We start from the raw sequence: 7381 nt of genomic DNA, 5'->3' as shown, positions 1-7381 counted from the left end.
GTTGAGGAGTCAGCTTCTTTCATCATCTTGCCTCTTTTGTTTTCTTATAACTTCGGTTTGCTTCTTTAGGGAAATTGACAAAGTGTGGAAGGTAAACTGCAAGCCAGGGACTAGGGAATGAGGAAGAACTAGGTCAGAAAGCTGTGCCAGGATGGCCAGGTGTGGTGGCACACACTGCCTGAATCCAGCACTTGAGAGGCTGAGGCAAGGGAGTCAAAAGTTCTAGGCCAGAGCTGAGCGTGGTGTGCACACCTTTAATCCCAGCACTTGGGAGGCAGGAGGAGGAGGATTGCCAAGAGTTTGAGGCCATCCTGAGACAACATAGTGAATTCCAGGGCAACCTGAGCTAGCGCAAGACCCTACCTCCAAAAACAGAAAACAAAACTAAAAAAATGTTCTAGGCCAGTCAGGGATACATATCAAGCTGGGCCAGGCATGGTGGCAATGCATGTAATCCCAGCACCCAGGGGACAGAGGTAAGAGGATTGCCATGAGTTCGAGGACAGCCTGGGACTACAGAGTGAGATCCAGGTCAAACTAGGCTAGAGGAAACCCTACCTCAAAAAGAACAAGTTGCACCTGGACGTGGTGGTGCATGCCTCTAATCCCAGCACTTGTGAGGCAGAGGTAGGAGGATCACCACGAGTTCAAGGACACCCTGAGATGACATAGTAAGATCCATGTCAGCTTGAGCTAGAGTGAAACCCTACCTGGGGTGGGGGCGGGGGGAACCCAACCAACCAAGTTGCACTGGGGGATTGTATGGTGAGCCAACAGATGAATGAAGAACAGGTTTTAAGAGCTCTGAGTGGAGGTCAGTGCAGACATCTTGGCTTGCTGAGGAATGTGTCTCACTGATTTCCTGATACTGTGTCGTTCTTGGGAGGAGGCTGCCTTGATGGACTTGACTGCAGCTTCAAACACTTCTTAGGTAAACGAAGGTTGGTGGTGCCACTGTCCACGATGCTCTTGTCATAGTTGTACTAGGAAGGGGAGGAAAGGATGAGAACAGCTGTGGCGGTGCCAGGCTCCAACAGCTGCGGGTCTTGCTGGGACTGGCATCTCAGCTTGGCCCTTTGTACACGTGCTTCCTTGAGCAAGTTACTTAACCTCTATACTTCAATCTCCTCCTCTCTAAAATGATGATAATGGCACCTACTTCCGAGGATTCCATAATTCCATAAGGATTAAATAAGTCAACATATTGAAAACAATTTAGACTGGTGCCCAGCAGATAAAAACTCCAAGGCTGACTGGCTCCCCGGGCGTCCGGCCCGTCGCCCGCGCCGCGCTTCCCTCTGACCCCGCCCCTGGCATCTGACGCCCATGGCGCCTCCCTGAAAACTTTTCGGGCGTTGCTCACCCTGGCGGCCAGCGCGGACAATCCGCCCTGGCCGGCGGCTGAGAGTTCCGCGGTGCACGGGGGCATCTTCTGAAGACGTGGCCCGAGGCTTTTCAGAGGGTTGGAGACGGCGCGGGGCGCCCGGTGGTGGCCCTGGAGCGTGGAGGCTGTGGGCACAGCCACAACCGCCTGCCTCGCTTGCCGACGGCACCCGAGCCTGCATCGACCCCAGAAGATCCAGGGCGAGGCCCTGTCCTACTACCTGGCACGCCTACTGGGCCTCCAGCGCCGCGTGTGGCCCCTGGCACGGGCCCGGGTGGAGACCCGGGGCACGCAGTGGGTGCAGGTGCAGGAGGAGCTGCGCGCCGTGCACGGGACCGAGGGCTGCTGGTGAGCTGGACGCGCTGGCTGCCCAACCTCAAGGACGTCCTGGTGCCCGAGCTCTGGCGCTCGGAGGGCCGTCTGCGGCGCCCGCGGCGTGCTGGCCAACTTTAGCCAGGCGGAGCTGGTGGATCTGGTGCAGTGGACCGACCTGATCTACTACCCCACGGCCACCTTCCACCGGCTAGTCGCAACCTCTCCAGCTTGCAACGGGGCCGTGCGTCCTGCAGCGCGCCACCAGCAATGTGCACCGAGGACTGGGCGGGGCGCCGGTGTTTCTGGACGGCGAGACCGGCTTGGTGCACGGCTAGCTGGTAGCGGGTATGTGGAACAAGAATAAGGACCTGCTGTTGCAGTTGGTGTGCGTGTTCCGCCAGCGGACAGCGAGGAGGGTCCTGGAGCTGCACCGCGTGCAGGACGCGACGGCCAGGCTGCTGCGCCTCTACCGGCGCCACGAGCCCCGCTTCCCCGAGCTGGCCGCTCGCCCACCCCCACGCCCAGCGCCGCCTTGGCTTCCTCCCCGAGCACAACTTGCAGGGCAAGGCCAAGTACTGACTCCGGCCAGGAATTAACGGCGCCAGAGGAAGAAAGGGAGACCCGAGATTGGGATGCTGGGGGGAAGGGCTGTGGCCTCTGCCAACCAACCAGGACCAGCCGGCCATCGCCCAGCCAGTGAAGCGCGAACGTGTGAAAAACAAAAACAAAAACCCTTGTGCTTCGCCCACCTGCCTCTTTTAAACCCGCGCTGTTTCTTTCCTTCACAAGTTCAGGAAGGTCAAACTCACCTAGAGTAGAAGTGTACCATTTCCTCCACCCAGTTTGTAAAATGACTCTTTCCTGTGCCCAGGATGAGACTGGATGGAAGGATGTGGCTGCTGGGGTTTAGCCCCAGAGCGGCTGTCTCTGTGGGAGATGCTGCCCATCCTCGCCTCCCTTCCCTTTCCCAAAAAGGAAAACTTCCGTTTGAACCCTTGAGCTAATTCTGCAATTTCCTACCAAATGCTGTGCTTTTGGCCCTGGAGCCTGGCTGTGACATTGGCTGGTGGAGCCCCCTTCCTGTGTTCTTCCTTTGTTCCAGCGCAGCTATGGGGAGATCACTGTTGAGCCCAGAAACCGGCAAACAAAGCGAACAAGCCCTCCATGCCCTGGGGAGCCCGGTGGACTCTGACTCATTCCTGAACTCTTGTCACTGTGGCCTGAAGGCTGTGAATTCAGGACTAGCTGTATGCACTGAGTCAAATTTCTTCCTGCCCCGCCCAGTTGACCAAAATTTTGACAATGATGATGTTCACCAGAAGAAAAAAAAATAGGCTCCATGCACTTTACTTTGTTTTTCTTTTCACTTTTTTTAATTAAGAAAAACTTTTATTTGACAGAATTTGCCTTCTATGTATATATGTGCATAAAGTGTGATGTAAATATACTAAACCAACATATTTCAATAAAAAGGAGTTTAAAATTTAGAATTTAATTCCTGTGATTTGATGTTTGAGGTGTCGCATGCCTGTCTGCTTTTGGAATAAGCTCCAGGCTTTCTGTCTTGTGGGCATGCTTTTAAAACAAAGGATGTGTACTCGTCCTGTGTAAGATGGCCAAGGGACTAACAACTAAACAAAGACAAGATCTGGTTCCCTGTCCTCTCTAGGCTGGAAATTTGAGCTCAGTCTAGAATGCTCATGGAGGAGAGAGACAGGAGACAAGTGTTCTATTTCCTGGCAAATAAACTGATATGAAAGGAGTTCACTGTAATGTATTTGTATTATCAATCATTTGGCAAAGATGATGGAACCAGACGTGCAAACCGAAGCATGACAAGTCCCCCCTTAAACTACTGTGGTCACGTGCTGCAAGTTATTTTATTTTCAGCATTGTAATTACTGTGGATCACATTTTCTGTAGACAAGAAACCCCTGGTGCATACTGCAGGCGGGTAGAGAAAACCATAAATTAATTAATTTTTTATTTTTTTTTTGGTTTTTCAAGATAGGGTTTCACTGTGGTCCAGGCTGACCTGAAACTCACTCTGTAGTCTCAGGGCAGCCTTGAACTCACTGTGATCCTCCTACCTCTGCCTCCCAAGTGCTGGGATTAAAGGCATGCACCACCACGCCCAGCAAATTAATTCTTCCCTTTAATCTCCTGGTATAAATTTCATGGCATTCAAGATTCCATAATCTCCAACATCTGGACTGTGGCAGTTCTCAGAGGATGTGGGCTTGTTTTTGGAGTATCAACCATGTCTTGTCAGGGTGCACTGAGACCAAGAGTACACTGCAGTACATGGCATTTGCATCTTTGCCTTTTGGGAACTTAGAAAATATTTTCGATTTTTTTTTTTTTTTTTTTTTTTTTTTTGCCATGTATGAGGAAAGGATCTAGTTTGGTTTGCTTCCCAGCCCACAGATGTTCAATTGGGTGTTATATTTGGCATCTATGCCTAAGTGATCTTGCCTGTTATCTTCTCTTTATTTAATGATATTTAACCCCAAGTAACTTGGTTACAACTTGAATAGCTTTTTATTTGACTTGCATTTGTAAACCTAGATTTTTATAGACATGAGAATGTTAAGTCTCTCAGTTTTCCTTCTCAGCACTACAATGTAGTGTAATTATTTAATGTTATCTTTATGTTTTTAGTGTCTTATGTCAAATACATACATATATATTCCATAGACTATGATTTGAGTCAATTTTTTTCCACAGAATAGACAGAGTGTGCTGATAATAATAAATTTTTTTTCAAAAAAAAAAAAAAAAGAATCATACATGGGGCCAGACATGGTGGCATGCACCTTTAATCCTAGGCTGAAGTAGGAGAACTGCTGTGAGTTCAAGGCCAGCCAGGACCTACAGAATGAGCTCCAAGTCAGCTTGGTCTAGAGACCCTGCCTGCCTCAAACAAAACAAAACAAACAAACAACAGAAAGACTCCTACATAGTATTACATTCTTGCACACTCTTACTCTTGGACATGATTCAGTAGGCCCCTGCTCAGGCAGGGTATCATCTTGGAGTCAGAGCACTGACAGAACAAGAAACACTGTATAGATGACCTATAATTGACTTAAAAAGTTTCCTACTGATAAGCAGCTAGTTCTTTCAAAAAGGAAGTGGGAATGCCCACCTGAGACTACATGGTGAATTCCAGGTCCACCTGGGCGAGAGGGAGACCCTACCCAGGAAGACAAAACAAAACAAAATATTGACTTGTGATATTGGAAATCAGAAAACTCTCACTGAATGTGAGCGAGGCCTGGAAGATGAGAGAATGAGTTCTACCTCAGAAGAAATAAGAAAGGTCTCATGCATAGGTCAAGCTGAATAGGAATATGTTTATAAAAACTACCATGCAACCTTGGGTAGTGGCGGATTAATCTTTAATCCCATCCACTTGGGAGGCTGAAGTAGGAGGATCACTGTGAGTTCAAGGCCAGACTGAGACTACATAGTGTATTCCTGGGCTAGAGGGAGACCCTACCCTCCCCGGCCAAAAAAAAAAAGAAAAAAAAAAAAACAGGTCTGGAGATGGCTTAGTGGGTAAAGCCTAAGGAACCCAAGTTCAATTCCAGTACCCACCACATCACACCAGATGCCTAAGGAGGATAAGGCAGTGCATGTGTCTCTAGTTCATTTGTAGTGGCTGGCCGGAGACCCTGGCTGTCCATTCTATCTATCTGCCTCTTTCTAAATCTATCTTTCTCTATCTCTTTCTCTCTCAAATAAATAAATAAAATATTTTAAAAGCCAGGCATAGTGGTGCACACCTTTAATTTTAGCACTCGGGAGGCAGAGGGAAGAGGATTGCCATGACTTTGAGGCCACCCTGAGACTACATAGTGAATTCCAGGTCAGCCTCCTGAGCTACAGGGAAAACTTACCGAAAAAAAAAAAAAGGGGAGTGGGGAGATGGTCATGATGGTACATGCCTATAACATGCCTAAATCCAAATCCAAGCCCTAGTGAGGTAGAGGCAGGAGAGGCAAGAGAATCACTACATGTTCACACCCAGCCTAGTCTACATAACAAGTCCTGGGCCAACACCAGAAGGGGGTATGTGCCCGTACACACCTGTAATCCCAGGACTCAGGAGGTAGAGGCAGGGACAACAGAAGTTCAGGGTCATCCTTGAGTACTGAGTTCAAGACCAGCATGATACTTTATTTAAATAAATAATATTTTTAAAACCCAGCCTGGCCAGGCATGGTGGTAGATGCCTTTAATCCAAGCAATCAGGAGGAAGACATAGGAAGATCACTGTTGAATTGTGAAGGTCAGCCTGAGACTACACAATAAACAACTTCATGTAAGCCTGGGCTAGAGCAAGACACTATCTCAAAAACAAACAAACACACTAGATGTGGTACCACACTCCTTTAATTCAGCACTCAGGAGGCAGAGGTAGGAGGATTGTTGTGAGTTTGAAGCCACCCTGAGACTACAGAGTGAATTCCAGATCAGCCTGAACTAGAGTGAGACCCTACCTTGAAAACCAAAGGGAAAAAACAAAAACAAAAACAAACAAACAAAAAAGCAAAGCCAAGAACAGAACTTCACAGATTTTCTAAAAGATACTTTCCCAGTGAACTGACCTGACATCATATTGCCGCTGCTGACAGGTGTACTGCCCTGACATGCTAGATGAACCCATTCGAGCCTGGTCCTTTGCAGCATTGTCTAGAAAACAGACAATAAGTTTAGGTTCTGTTTAGCTTGAAGGGATTAAGTTAGTTCGGGAAGGAACAGAGAAGGTCCTGTCAATCTTAACTTTTTATTTATGCTCTATGACTCCTAGAAGTTATGGCAGCAAGGTAGCAACTGACATCACCAGGAAATGACAAATATTGTGAAACAAAAAAACCTTTCCCATCCAATGGTGGTAATCACGTTTGTTAAAAAATATTTTTATTGGGCTGGAGAGGTGGCTTAGTGGTTAAGGCGCTTGCCTGCAAAGCCACAGGACCTTGGTTTGATTCCCCATACTCCACATAAGCCAGATGCACCCATTCTTTCTTTCTCCCTCACTCCCTCCTTCCCTTCCTCACTGCCCCCTTCCCTAGCCTCAGAAGCCTAAGAACCCAGGTTCAATTCTCCAGAACACAGGTAAGGCAGATGCATCTGGTGTTGGTTTGCAGTGGTTAGAGGCCCTAGAGCACCCATTCTCTCTTCTCATCTCTCATAAATAAATAAAACAAATTAAACATCTTTGGCAGATGGAGAAAATGGATGCACCAGGGACTCCACCCACTGCAAATGAGTAGGCATGGTAGTCCAGTGTCTTCTACTGACAAGTGTAATTATCCACCTGGGGCCCCAGAAAGACTCCTGCTCTAACATGACTTTGAAGCAAACCAAAATCAGGCTTGTTAAGGCAAAGGTTCTCTCTTCTGAACCAGCTCACATCCCGGGATGGGTCACAAAGCTGAGGAACTTCCCTGGCACCCCGCTCCCCACCTGGCCCAGCTGCCTGCTCTGTGGATATCAACCTGCAGGGTAGGGGGGAGTCATAGTTGACAACCAGCTCCACATCGGTGCTGACCAGGCCACGGGAAGCTGTGTCTGTGCAAACAAGGATGTCTTGGGAGCCCTTCGGGAAGCACTGGAAAACCCCTGCCCTCATGAAGGCTGGCATGTGCCCTGCAGCCTTAGTTGTAGGATCTC

General features: G+C 48.5%; 1 pseudogene; it reads left to right on the top strand.

The window, feature by feature from the left end:
* The first annotated feature begins 1259 nt into the window (after positions 1–1259).
* Positions 1260–3194, top strand: LOC123459456 (annotated as a pseudogene).
* The last annotated feature ends 4187 nt before the right edge of the window (positions 3195–7381 follow it).

This window comes from Jaculus jaculus, chromosome 3, assembly GCF_020740685.1.
Source record: "Jaculus jaculus isolate mJacJac1 chromosome 3, mJacJac1.mat.Y.cur, whole genome shotgun sequence".
NCBI classification, from domain to species: Eukaryota; Metazoa; Chordata; class Mammalia; order Rodentia; family Dipodidae; genus Jaculus; species Jaculus jaculus.
This window is presented reverse-complemented; position numbering and strand designations above follow the sequence as displayed.